Source organism: Silurus aristotelis, assembly GCF_946808225.1.
Source record: "Silurus aristotelis genome assembly, chromosome: 12".
Taxonomy (NCBI): domain Eukaryota; kingdom Metazoa; phylum Chordata; class Actinopteri; order Siluriformes; family Siluridae; genus Silurus; species Silurus aristotelis.
The window spans coordinates 13,480,467-13,495,359 of NC_139585.1; the positions used below are offsets into that span (position 1 = coordinate 13,480,467).

General features: G+C 38.9%; 1 protein-coding gene across 5 annotated transcripts in view; it reads right to left on the reverse strand.

Moving 5' to 3' along the window:
* Nucleotides 1-14,893, reverse strand: part of rbfox3a (RNA binding fox-1 homolog 3a) — a 340,119-nt gene that overhangs the window by 271,350 nt on the left and 53,876 nt on the right. For all 5 annotated transcript variants that reach the window (XM_083556151.1, XM_083556150.1, XM_083556153.1 and 2 more), the window contains one exon: nt 10,257-10,348. The gene's annotated coding sequence lies outside the window, so the exon portion shown is untranslated. The remainder of the gene's footprint in view (nt 1-10,256; nt 10,349-14,893) is intronic.

Here is a 14,893-nt window from a genome sequence, read left to right on the forward strand (position 1 = left end):
AAGACAGTGTGTTAAGGGATGAAGTGGCAGGATAATATTAAAATGGAAAAGCCACACTAGGGAGACAGAAGCTAAGTGTGTCTAATCGAGATGAATGAGTCTGTTCCCTCAAGCCTCCCAGCGGATGTGGCTCTACCCGCACCCTCCACACTTCACTCATTAATTACCATGAATTAATGGTTTTATTCACACCAAGTAAATAAAAGATTGTCACCCGACCATGAATTGAGTGCAGCTTTTATTAAATACTGTGAAAATGTCAGCCAGTTAGAGCCAAATTAAAGGTACAAACAGATCAAACTCTATTCCAATCAAAAATAATCTTCATGTTACAAGATTAAATTAGTCACTGCCTGTTCCACCAGGGCTCAAGACATATTGTGTCACTTCACTGTAATTCCTAGATTAGAGATGGCAGTCATTTGTAATGTGATAATATAAACACCTAGAAGACTGTCCCCTCAAGCCATCACTGTTTCCAACTGATGGATAATACAGTCAGTTTTGCTATATTTTGCAGAGAAGTTACAGGTTCTTTGGTGACTTCTGTAGAAAGCTTTAAGTCCTCTAGTCATTCTTAAAACAAAAATACACATTTATGGCAGTGGTCAGGGGAGAGCTACACTCATCGAAGGGCATGCTATGGATTCTCATCCACATGGACTTCATTTCCCAGTGTCAATATTTACACCAATGCTGTACAATATCCAACAACGCATTACGAGCAATAGGGCACAGGCTTCATCCACTTAACTGCGGCTCAGTCAGTCGCGTTTCAGCTGTCTCTTATTAACACTATTAATCATCCTTTTCAAACCTCATCTGTATGTTGCCGCTCAAGGTTTGTTTATTTGTTGGTATTTTGTTTTGGTCCGCTAATTACATTTTTGAGTGACAGCCAAAGTAAAGAATGTTTACCGAGTCAGTTTACGTTCGATGCAGAAAAATGTAAATGAGCCAAAGTCAATTTGAAGTCACCCTCAAATACTCGAAGTTTCTTTGTTAATTCCTGATGTATACAAAACAAACTCTTAACTGAATAACACACTATGTGAATATCATTGTAAAAACACAAATACCTTTAGCAAAGCATACCATTATTAGATAGCTATTTATGTCTACATTATCAGAAGAACTGAATCGATAATAATTTATATATTAAGGGTCAACTTGGGGTCACCTTGTCTGTGTGAGATAACGTATTTTTTGAGAAAGAATAGACTATGAAGTGTTGATATTAATACTGATCAACACTGCAATAATATCAAACAAGTACTGTAGTGTGAAAATGTAGAAAGTAAAAATAAGATATTTTGCTTGGAATTTAAGATTCATATTGCGAAAACTGCATATATAATTGCATGTGATAGAAGACTGCATATACAGGCAACATGTAGAACAATGTAGCTTATAGAATCTACAAGCAACACAATTAAATTAGACATTATTAGTGATCCTGGTTAAACGATTTAACAAAATAATGTTAAAAATGTGTAAATGTTATTAAGCTTTTAATGCTTATCTTGGTTCACAAAATAAACAGCAAACAGTAAATGAAATACAATAGATCACATTAGATTGTTTTTTGTGGACATTCTAGCGAATAACAATGCAATTACTTAAGCTATTTCCCTTATATTTATTGATTAAACAATATGTTAAATTGTGGGGGAAAACTATTTCTTCCCCTACTAAAGAAATAATAAAATAAAATTGGACAAAAACATTGGACAAATTAATAGTTAAATATGTAACAGTATAACCAAGAAGAAATCTATGCTTCGTTTCCACTAATACTGGTAGTACATGTTTACAACAGTCTATAGTAAATATAATTATAAATAGAGCACAAAATCAAAATGCATGTAAAGAATTTAACACCTAAGTTATCGGAATGTAGAGTCGGCTCTTTTGCATTGAGGGATACCACAAATAACTAATTATGTTTTGTCAGTGACAATAATACAATTTCAATTTAAAAGGTACAAAAAGCTGTTTCCTAGGTTTCTTCTTAGACCATTGAGCTCTAGGATCTATGGGAAGGTATGCTACCTATTTTCTTTTCTGTGTATTTAATAAACACAGAGCTGAATTATGTGAAGAAATCTATCAAAACTTGTTATTGAAAGCTCACTGGTTATAGAGTGAACAAATATCAAGAAAATGCGTAAGATACATTTTCTATAATGCTTATTTATAATCACATATGATATTTGCTAGAGAATGGAGTTTCACCCAGTCTGATCGATTGACTTAACCCAAAAGGCGTGTTGATTTAAAGATCGCTCACTTACTTTAAATTAAAATTGATGTTCTGCATATCAAATGCTGCTTATTGTGGAATTCCAAAACAAATACACTAGATTAGAAAGCACATCCACAAAAGTCTTATATAAATAAACAATACATACATTGGTTTTCTCCGGTTGCCTGACCTGAACACTGAACACTTACTGAGGTCCAAAGGAAAAACATATTTATATAAAAACTGGTTGTATTTATAGAACCATGGCTCTATTTAGCCCACGCAGGCCAAACACTGTGCATACACAGGGCAGCATATTTATGCTTTTGGTCATCATTATTAAGAAATAAAACTTTCCCAGGAATCCAGACAGATATTATAGTACATTGTTTACCAGACCACATTTTGACTTGCAGCAGTACTGTGCCAAAGTTTCCGATTCTGTCTATTTTTAGAATAATTATAATAAAAAATAAATTAAATCTAATTAGATAAAGTAATTTATTATAATCATCTATAAACAATATTTCTCTGATATAGAAAAGTGTTTAACATCAGTGTCTTGATTGATAGCTAGCTTATTCAGTCATATTAGATAGTTAGCTTTCTAGCGCGTCTGGTTGAGATAAATTATGAACTTAAGTAATGTAACTGAAGTTCTTCTTATTTCGGCTGCCCCTATTAGGGAGCAAATCATCCGTCTCCATACTACTCTGTCCTCTGCATCTGCCTCTTTCAAACCAACTTTGAAAGCATGTCTTCCCTCACCACATCCATAAACCTCCTCCTTGGTCTACCATTTTTCCTTCTTCCTGGTGGCTCCATCCTCAGCATTCTCCTACCGATATACCCCATGTCCCTCCTCTGCACATATCCAAACCATCTCAATCGTGCCTAGCCTACTTTGTCCCCAAAATATCCTACATGCGCTGTCCTCCTATTAAGCTAATTTCTAATCCTGTCCATCCTTGTTAAATAATTCAATTTCAACATAGTATTGTTACAAAAATTGCAATTTACTGTCATTTTGTGACAGACCTTTTCGCTTAGGTAAAGGTTTTCTCGCATAAACCTTTTCAGTTTAAATCACGTGCTGTTCAAAAATAATCATTTGGAATACATTGTGTTATAACTTGTTCATAGGCATTTACAAAAAATCCATCATACACCATTGAATTAAACCCAAATCAAACCCAGGGAGCACATAATATAGATGTTACCTACAGAGTAGGAATGTCCTATCCATGTGTATCAAACATGATGTGATGTAGCATACACAGGATACACCCTACAGTGAGCCCCAGTTCTTCACATCCAATAGAGGGGAGGACTACAATGTACCACCCCTCCTTCTCCCCTCCCCCAATCCCCTCCCTGCTACCTATTGCCAGCCAGCCACTCTGCCAGGCCCCAATGCCCATGGCAGATGGCAGAGTGGGCAGCAGGTATAAGCCTCCTGGCACCACAAACATCTGTTATCATTACCAAATGCTAATTGCCATCAATCAGGACAACACCTCCATGCATTTGTATGCAGGGTTCATAAGTGAAGGTGTCTAAGGAGTAGAGGGAACATAAAAAGTGATGTCTAAATTTGCCCCTGAGCAATGGCACGAGCGTACACTGCAGGAGGCATGACTCAGTTGGCAAAGTGTTCTGCTTGTTAATGTGCAGACTACAAGCAGAACTGTGAGGTACCATTCTGCCTTATCAGAACCGTGTGTCCTTTTGTGTAATGGTATCTGCCCAAAGCACATTCCAGGTTCAGCAGAAAGGATCAATGTGAGGCTGGACAAAATATTGTAGTGTATGTATACACAAGTATTCTGAATGTGTCCTGATTGATTAATGGGTCACTGCATAAATGTCCCCCTGCCCCATTTTTTTCTTCCTTGCTGATCTTAAACAGCCTGAGGTTAAGATGAAATGAATAAATAACCAAATATTTTAAACTCTATTTTGTCCTCTAAGGTACATTAGAAAGTCTTTTTTTTTTTTTTTTTTTTTGGGGGGGGGGGGGGGGGGTGTCATTGAAAGTAGCCTCTCAGCCTGTACCCTTTCTGTGGTCCAGTTTGCAGGTGGGTGTGGGCTGGCACCATCATCCTGAGCCCTGTGTGCAGGCCCTACACTCGTCAGGAGAGAAAGTGGGCTGACTAAGCAGCACTCTTTTGGATGTGTCGGCCTAAGCTTGTGCCACATTCCACCTGTGCCAACAAAGAGCACTATAGTCGGCGTCTACTCCCCTGCTCCCGCTGCCTGCTCACAGCCGCCCATATGGCACAAGCCCCAGGGGACAGGGCTGCCAATAAGGGAAAAGGGATGAGAATGAATGATGTCAATAATATACCCATGCAGCCCTTCTTTAGAGCAGGGTTCCTCAAGACAACCACACTTTTTTAAATATTACTTCAATAAAACGTATACAGCTTGTGGCATTGCATAAATCCCTGTCAACTCATACTATCTGTAGGCAGTACTCCGGACATCTATATTGATTTTAGTTATCTCATGTTGTGTTTAATTGAAATGGAATCAGGCAGCATTCTCCCAGCCTTTTTTGTTGAGTCTTGCTCCTGCCAAAGGCACATTTCTGCCCAATTAAATTACTCTCTGCTGTGTGGAAAAGTGAGAACGTCAGTCCTCATATTGCGTATTTTGTTGGAACACTCGCATAAAATTTGTTGCCATAAACACTTGTGCTCATAAACATGGGCTCGGTAGCTGTAAAAGGGTGCATAAAATGAGGCTATGAGGACTGCAAACAACACTCTAGTCAGAACATCTGTTAAGTGCCATGCAACAACATGATCCCAAAACACACAACAGGGACTTCATAAACTTCCAATGGTTTAATTGCTCCCAATCAGATTGTCTCTTAAAAAATTAAACAAGCTCACTTTAGAATACAGCTCCACTAGATGATTTACATTACAGCCTCTTGTTCATCAAAAAAGAAATAATCCAGTCTGCCTAAGTGGACAAAATTACTTAAAACAAAAAAAACAGCTCAGCTTTAAAAGTGGTAGATAGACCCATGGAACAAAGTATATGACTAATACAAAAGGTTCTTAGGTTTATATGATGATGCTGTTGTTGTTTGAAGTTCCATTCAATCAGGGGATGCACATCTTCATGCAACACAGTCTCACAGCATTTTGTGATATAGTCACAAACTTAATTCTATCGATTAATGTTCATGGACACAAATTTCCCTCTTTTTTCGTGTCACTCAGCACGACTGCCTCTGTCTGCCTCCGTCTCCATTGCAATGGAGGCAGAGGATCACATTTAATGCAGACAGAAATGCTAAAGATAATCTTTTTCTCAATTTTTATCATAGAATAAGGCAGATTATATATACGGTATATATACAGTTTGGGTAAGGGTTATACTTTAATAAATGTGTGTCTCTAATTATTCGCCTAAACTAACCGAGAGAATATATTTACTGTATATTAACTGAAGGGAACCACTGACGATGGTTTATAATAGTGAGTAGGTTACCAAATATAAAGCAATAAAAAAAGGATAAAGTCTCCTGCTTAAATATTGAGTAAAAGTGCTTGAAGATAAAAAAAGAAATCTACAACAAACAAGAAAAACAATACAGTGTCTGTGGTATCTACTGGCAGAAAAAAGAATCTGGCAGAGACAGCAAAAACACTTACTATTGAAATACATAGAATCGTCTTCAGTAACATGAAAAAAGAGGGAAATTCATGCCTATGAACACAAATCAGAAGATTACATATATCACAAAATACTATGAGACTGAGCTGCTTCATGCTTCATCAAATGCACATTATCAACTTGTGCATGTTAATATCAAGAACAGCAGCTACGCTAATTCTCTTTCTTTACCCATCCCGAGGCATCCTAAGGTTGCGCCAGCTCCAGTCACGTCCCACCTGATTAAGATTAGGGACCTTTAAAGAAATAGATGCAAACATCCCGAACCATCTAGAGATGTGCCAGAGCCATTTGGATTCCACCTCATGTGGAATTTGAACATTGGACCTCTTTAAGTGTTTAAATGCTCTGGCATGAAGAAGCTGTTGTTGGCTCTATGATGATCTCAAATGTTGAGCTATTTAATGAGTTGCTTAGTAGCTCCTGGTTCTGTAACCTAAAATGACTGTATAAGACTCTAGAAAGGACAATACTCATAATTTTATATTCCGGTGCTCATGTTAATTCTCACTCTCCGGTGTTCTGTATTATATTGTACTGTGTTGACTTTAATCACACTCTTGATATCACCCAAATGAGGATGGGTTCCCCTTTTGAGTCTGGTTCCTCTCAAGGTTTCTTCCTCACAAAATCTAAGGGAGTTTTTCCATTCTTGGTGGCAATACATTTCATTTATTAAAAAATCAATCTTACCATTAACCTCATGTACAATTAAACATATTTATATATTTGTTTAATAAATGAGGTTCCTCTTATTTCAGAGGAAGCCTAAAAATAATGGCAAATTGCAAATTGCAAAAAAGAAAAAAGCATCTTCAAAGCCTGTAGGTGCAATTCAATTTTAATGTGTTTACAGCTCAACACTGAAGCACCAAATGCCAGGGTTTCATTTTTGCCTAATGAGCATTTGGGTTGAGGCGGTATGTTAGATGCACCACATATCCCTATTACACTACATCTGGGAGGCTTTGAATTTTGGAATACAATTAAGAAGGAGAAGAATGGTCACTAAAGACTGACTGTGATTACTGTGGAGGGAAAAAAAAACTATGTTCTATATATATACAGTACCACAACAATAATGAACATATTACAAGGTTATCAGAGTTAACAATGAATAGGAGGAAGAATAGTAATTCTTAACTCACAATTTTGTTTCAAATTAACTTTCCTGCCACCTCCATGAATTATAGAGCTGGGTCAGTGTTAAATCAATGGCTTTGGCCAGAAGGAGTTAGAAAATTAAAGAGCAAAAGTGCAGTCAACACTTCCTCTACTCTAAGTCCACAACCTCTCTTTGAGGACAAATGTGGGTGAGGAGTGCCAGCTTCCCGGCACGACTGTGCTAACACAATCACCTTCATCCACATAGACAGGTGACGGCGTCAGCAGTTGGGCTGCCAGTGGAACAGGCTGTTGCTGCAAGCCATACTGAGTGAGTGGGCCTTCATCTTCATGGGCATGTGTATATTGGTGTGTGTATGAGGTTATATAGTTATATCTGTTATTTGGACATTTAAATTGAGGAATATGCTGAAGAGGATCTACTTGGCAGCAGCGTACTAAGAATGTAGCCTCATGACCAATAACTACACTCTGCATTCAGCAACACATCTGTAGTGTTTAATTGCTACTATTGCATGAACACATCGCTCAGCACCTCTGGACTAGGCACAGACAGCTACTGACCTGAACAGGGATTATGAAACACATACATACACACACACACACACACACACACACACACACACACACACACACACAAACACAATTTTGTTTGTACTGGAAAAACAGGTCATGAATTTAAGTGACATGCACACCTCTAATGGTTGCCAATGGTGCTCTAAAAAAGCACACATTATTGGCAAACAATGTATACCTCATATTATCCACCCTGAAGGACACACCACTATAGACAGGAGGAATATAAAGTATGAATATATAAATAAACTTTTTTTATGAGATGGAATCATCTGTTTTCTGCACTAGATGGCACATTGAACAAACAAAATGTCTTTGAGAAGCTGTATCATACAGTGTTGCAGTCGGAAAAGTCAGGCTGAAAATAAATAACTGCCAAATTATAAGCACAAAAAAAAGAAAAGCAATTCTTGTGATATTTGATACATATATGAAAGAAAAATAATAGATGAGCAAAATATAGTTTCTTCATTAACACTATGTAAAAGCTGACACACTCTGACAAAACCCAAGTCTCACTGGAAAGCGGTGACTTGACTCAGGAATGACTGACAGGTTTGGGCACTACAGCATTTCAGCTGCAGGTGGCTTCAAGGCTGGCTACTCTAAGAATGGCCAAATGTACACTGAATTTCCTGTTCTGACGGATGCCACTTTAACGGCTTTTAAAAACATGCCGACAGGGCTAGAGGAAATGAATAGGTGTCAGCCTGTCTTCTGATGTATAGAGGGCATGTGTCATCTTTTGGCAAGGTTGTGTGGAAATCTAATTTCACACACACGTAGAACAGGCGTCCATACAACAATGTATTTCCATTCAGCAGTTTCTGGTATGAGTCGAACCCTCTATCACCACCCCAGCACCCTTCCCGAGCTTATCCATCCTTACTATCAGAAGTAAAACTGTCTTCTGCTGTGTCAAAACAGAATATGAAAGCAGTCACACTGAAGACAAAAACAAGGATGAATGAAGTATAATGGTTTCTTCACATATCTATAATCTAGACTTTGTAAACAATAAAACAATTTTCTATTGAGAAATATATTCCATAATTGTAAAGAACAAGTTTTGTAATCTGCATATACATGCTGTAAGTATCTGTTAAGCCTAGGGTTTTATGTTTGTGTTAATGTTATTATGAATTTGCATTATAATGTCTGCTTAAATACAAAATGTGCCTGTAGCCTTTCAGCCTTTACTTTGAAGCAAGTTTGTTCTGAGAAGCCACCAAAGCACCTATAGAGTACATGTATGATACAAACATCTAAATTATCACTTATCCTCTGATGCCCTTAGGAGACTTTTGCTTTTGTATTTTCTCCCTTTCCATCGAGTTGCTATGCTGTCCCTCATGCTGAGCTTGGGAAATGAGCCTCTGTGTGTCGATTTGTCCTGGTCTTCCATCCCGCTGTCCCCCATAGACCACCTGCCTAGGGTAGTCATTGGAGTGCAGCCTGACATACGCTCCCATACAGGGGGGGAGCAGTGCCCTCCACAGGCCTTGACCCCCAACCCTAGCTGCCTTAATGGCCACTGGGCAGCCCTACCGTGCCAAGCAGCCAAGCATGGCTCCGAATCACCAGACACAAACACTTGACCAGCATCTTAATGATTTTGTCACCGTTCCATCTCCTGCTCTTTCAGAAACATAAAAATCTTGCCGCAGGCATCGTGCACCCAAGACTTCAACCCTCATGCATTATTTTCAGAAAAAAGTTATTCTAAAACGTTTTACCACTGCTTTATAGTTAAACCTTAATCTCTCACCCACCACAGTTTAGACATCTAGAGGAATACTGATTTCTGGAGTCAGTTTAATAAACAATGTCAAACCGATGGGATTTCAGCAATTATGTATGGAATGGTTCACATGTAAACAATGATAATGCTATACACACTGCAAATAAACTGTGTTTCCAAAAAGTAAATGCAAGTGGAAGTAAATGCAATTTTTTTTTAGAATGTATGCACTTTGTTCAGCACAGCACAGGCTTAGTTAACATCTTAAGTGTACTTCTGGATACCTTTACCTTTACACATATTCCTCTGCCTCTAAATAAGCAGTCATATCCTCCTTGGTGTGCACTTTCTTTTAACTGGAGCACACTCCCAGGATGAGGAAAGCAAGTGAAGCTCAGAATTTACTTGCGAAACTAATTCAGAATGGAGAGGAGAACATTTAAATCACAACCGATTCCTAGAAAACTTTCATTATAGCACTGGGAATTGGGGACCTCTCGAAATTATTCCAGCTGAAGAATGACTGCCGATTTGAAACCCAAATCAGTCATCCGACCCTAAGTAGTCCTCAGGACCCCCCACTGTTTGTGGCTCGATTTGTGCTCCCCGTGATTTCACATTGTGCGCTCTTGCAGAAATAACACTGCAAAAGGGAAGTCCCGCTTCCATACTCACACCTCTTAATTACAATTATTATACGTTGTTTTTTTTATTAACTAAAACTCCCTTATAATTTCTCTCCACTTCTCAGAGTGCTCTTATTGGTGCTTTAATGTTTTATTAGTGGTTAAATTAGGGTTTGAAAATAATCTGGGATTTCTAATTTACCATTTTCTCTCCATGTTAGAGTAAAAAACACTGTTAAATTTAGACGCCTACCAGATCAGGAACTTTGTTGTGAACACTGGATGCTCCTCACTGCTTCCTGAAACTAGGATTCAGCTCACAAAATATCTTGACTGGATAATGTTCTGAAAGAAAGAAACAAAAAGGAATTAAATATAAAAAAAAACAAAGCAATTTGTCAAACTGTTAATAACAAGATGATACATTTGATTTCCTACTTGTTTTATATGAAGTACATAAAGTATTGCTGAGGTCTTTACAGAAAATCATAAAAACTTCCAGGCCATCAGCACTGACCAGTTGTTGACCATACTGTAAGTTCCTTTCCCAGTTGCCACATGGGAACCTGTCATAGGATACATATTAAAGCATACTATGAAGGCACACAAATTGTAGAGGGTGCTTTGGATGCAGTATCATAAAATCTTCCCTTCACTTAAACTTGGAAACCCAAACCTGTTCCAGCATGACAATGCCGCTGTGCACAAAGCAAACTCCATAAAGATATGCTTTGGAGTGGAAGATCTCCTGCTATAGAGCTATGATCTCAGCCCTTTCAAACACCTTTTGGATGAATTGGAATGCTGACTGCACCCCGGGCCTCCTCACCGCACCTACATCAGTACCTGACTTTACTAACACCCTTGTGTCTGAATGAGCACAAATCTTAACAAGCACATTCTAAAATGTAGTGGAACATCTTCCCAGAAAAGTGGAGGGAACTATAAGAGGAAATTGGGACTAAATGTGGAATGCGATGCTCAAAAACCACATGCAATACTCATGTCCAGGTGCTGCAAACTTTTATCAACAGAGCGTATTTACCACCACTATTACTGTATGCACCTACACAACACACCTACACACCATAGGGTTCCCTGGTGGTCTAGTGGTTAGGCTTCGGTGCTCTCACTGGGTTTGATGATGTCAATTAAAGTGGCAACAGTCCTGTTACACGATAATAACACAACATTTTCTCACACAGGTTTATGTGGTTTGTTTAATATTTAGTATGTTCAAGCTTTAAGTGAATTTTGATTTAAAATCAAAATGTCCAAAACTAATTGACATGGGATTAGTAAGTACCTTTAAATAGATGACCATCAGTTGATTTATCTTTCATGTTTAGGTTCTAACATAACCCATTTGTGTAGTTGTTGGGTTAGAGACCTCTTGATAGCCAGCTAGTGACTAAGAGAAGGTGTTTCAAATTCAGTTATATCTGGCAAGCGTACGTGATTCAAGCCCTGCTCAAATGATCTGTGTCGTTTTATCTTCTGGAGTGGGTTTAAGCTAGCGTGATAACACTATCCAGTTTGTGCCAGTTTATTTTATTTTTTTGACAGGCTGGGGAAAAAAATATACAGATAACAAAATACTACATGGAAAACACATAAAAACAAGAAAAAAGAAGTGACCAGGAATTTTTGTTTCACTCTACTTCAGAACCAGTTATGGTCAAAACCTTAGTGGAAGCTCTAAAGCATGCCGTGTGCTTGGAGATGACATCAAAGCAAACCCTTTTTTAAGCTAGCTAGCAAATGTTAGTAGCATATACATTAGCAGCCTTAAAATAAACCTGTGTGATAAAGAACAATGCACATCAATTCACATTATGAAATGTTCTTTTTATTACAAAAATCTTATACTGTAACTTAATAAGGGAGATTAGCTCAAGAGATAACAGAAAAGTTCTCTGTTTTAGGACATGTTGCACATCAGCTGTTAGCGATCTCAACTAGATCACAAAACAGTCTCTTCCCTAACCAAAGCATATATTCTTCCCAGTGCTTCAAGTATCAGCAGTCCTAGGGCAGGTGGCCCCTAAAAACATGATGGCAGCACTGAGAAAAGCTCCACTTTAGCTTCCAGTGTCCGCCCCTTGCTGCTTCCTGGCAGCTCGCGCAATCCCTCTCCTCCAACACAGCATCCAAAAATAAAGACGTTCCCAGAGTTCTGTAATGAACCGTCAAGTTATTCAGCTCCAGGCTGTACACAAAAGATACACACCTCAGCAAAGTCGAAACGACAATGCAGGAAAAAGTTCATGGACAGAAAACACTTCCAGTGCAATATTACAAGTTTGATGTAATTGGTAGCCTATAAATGTGTTTAAAAATTTGAAGATTTAGTTATATATATATATATATATATATATATATATATATATATATAGTTGCTCTCTCTCTCTCTCTCTCTCTCCCTCTCTCTCTCTCTCTCTCTCTCTCTCTATCTATATATATATATATATATATATATATATATATATATATATATATATATATATATATATATATATATATATATAATTGGTTTCATAATTTAACCATGTGTATAAGGAATATGTAAAAGAACGTTATGCAGACATGTAAGCTGCACAGCATACAAAAGCTATTTGGCTGCTGCTGAGGAGAAATTCTAGTTTAGTATCCCCAAAATAAAGATATTTACTAAAGAACAGCTAATAACTTCCTAAATCTTGTACATTTCACTTCATCCTGTGCTGTTGGATCACTCCCTCTTGTTTTTCCAAAGAACAATTAAGATAATACAGACTCAAACCAATTAAAAATTACAACAAAAGCTTGTTTTTTTACAATCCAACATTTATATTTTATTCTTTTAATATCCACAAACACCTGCATACATCCAGACTTAAATCTAATCCAATTAATTTCTTTAAATTCTCCAGCTAAATTATTCATTAAAAATATAACAAACACATTCAGAACAATAACAACAATCATGCCATATGACGTCTCCAGGTTATGTATGTAAGCCTGGTTGCCTGATGGAATTAGACGCTGCGTCAACAACACTTTGGAAACGCTTCCGCGTTGTCCACGCTCTGAATCACGTGTGTAATCAGTCTAATGGAAAGGAGCTTTAGCTGGGAGACGTCACGACCAGGAAGCTGTAAAAGCACATGGTGTGAAGCCGGCACTAGCTTCTGAAAAGGGAAGGAAGCGCTGCAGGGATGCCGACAGTGTGGCCTGGAGGCGCAGCGTATCGTTCCCCTTAGGGAACCAGGATTACATACGTAACCTGGAGATGTTCCCTTTTAGGAACTCGAGCTGCGTCAACAACGCTTTGGGACCGAGAGTCCAATAACCACCAAGTCCAATAAGAAACCAAGAGGAGATAGACTCCATCCCAGCAAACTTTCCAGAACTCTCGGAAGTAGCATGACGGGGAAAAAGGTTGTACAGGCATTGATATAAGAGACACATCATGACTTCTGAGGTCTGGCAGGTAATGCTTCAGAGCTAGAAGCATGGCAAGCATCTCTAGGCAGTTGATGTACCACAGCAGATGGGTCCCTCCTTGGCCGTTCATGACTGCTCCCCAATCCGTGAGAGATGTGTCTGTCGATAGCATTATGCAATGACTGAGAACTCCCAACACTGGGCCAAATAGGGCTTGCTGCATGACTTTGATTGTATGAAGCAGATTGCCCCTCCAAGAGAACGCTCCAGTCCCGAGCCACCACTGAAGGGATATCATGTGCAGCAGTCCAAGTGGAGCCACATTGGACGCTGCTGCCATTAATCCCAGCAGTAGCTGGAACTGCTTATCAATGAGTACTGTCCTTCTCTGACCCTCGTAATGGCCGTAAGGGTGGACGTGATGTGGGCAGGAGACAGCCGGCATGCATAAAGGTCGAATCCTACACAACGCCTAAGTAAGTTGCTCTCTGTAATAGACAAAGCACACTCTTTTTGCTGTTCAGCCGTAACCCCAGTTCCTTGATGTAAGCAAGAACATCTTGAAGCCGGACCGCTAAGTGCTCTGATTGAGCTAAAATCAACGTTGTGGATGCTCTGAAGTCTCAGAGAAACCAGGGCTGCAACCACACTCTTTGTGAAGGTGCAGGGTGAGATATGCATCCTTCAGATCTAGCATGACAAAACAGTCCTCGGATCTAATTTTAGAGATGACCTGCTTAAGGGTCAGCATCCCTAACCTGAGCCTCATTAGTGAGTGGTTCGGCTGATGTAAATCTAGTATAGGACGCAACCCCCATCCTTTTTGGGAACTTTAAGACTAGGGCGGCGATAGACTGGCCAACGGCCACAGCGGTCTCTTTTGTGGCCTTAAGAGCCAAATGTGTGTGTGTGTGTGTGTGTGTGTGTGTGTGTGTGTGTGTGTGTGTGTGAGTGTGTGTGTCTGCACATCTACTGGAAAATAAAAAAGCTTGCATGTAACAATGTGGGATAAATTGGTGTCGAAAACTGACATCCATTCTAGCCAATAGTCATGTTTTTGTTGCATGCTATTTTGAAATGTGATGATATGTTACTTTTGGGAATTTTGCAATATGCTGGGAAAAACAATTCGCCTGTAAAATGAATGCAGGGGTTTCACACATGTCATTTTCTGAACTGTTGCTCATTTTATGACAGTTGCCTGACAACTGCACTGAATGCCTGAGAACGGGTTGGAGAGTGAAGCGGGAGAAATTTCATGTTGTTCTTTAGCAACTCAAGTGGTCTTTATGCTGTGGGGAAAGTGACCAGTACAGTAGAGTTCAGGCACGACTGCATGAGAGCAGGTTTTCTAAAAAGCCTCGAAACTGCACCGGAGAAGCTGTAATTGTTAGGGTGTGAATGTGTGTTGGCGTTGTTGTTTTTTTCCCTCTGGTTTAGGAGGGCAATCTGTTCCATGCCACT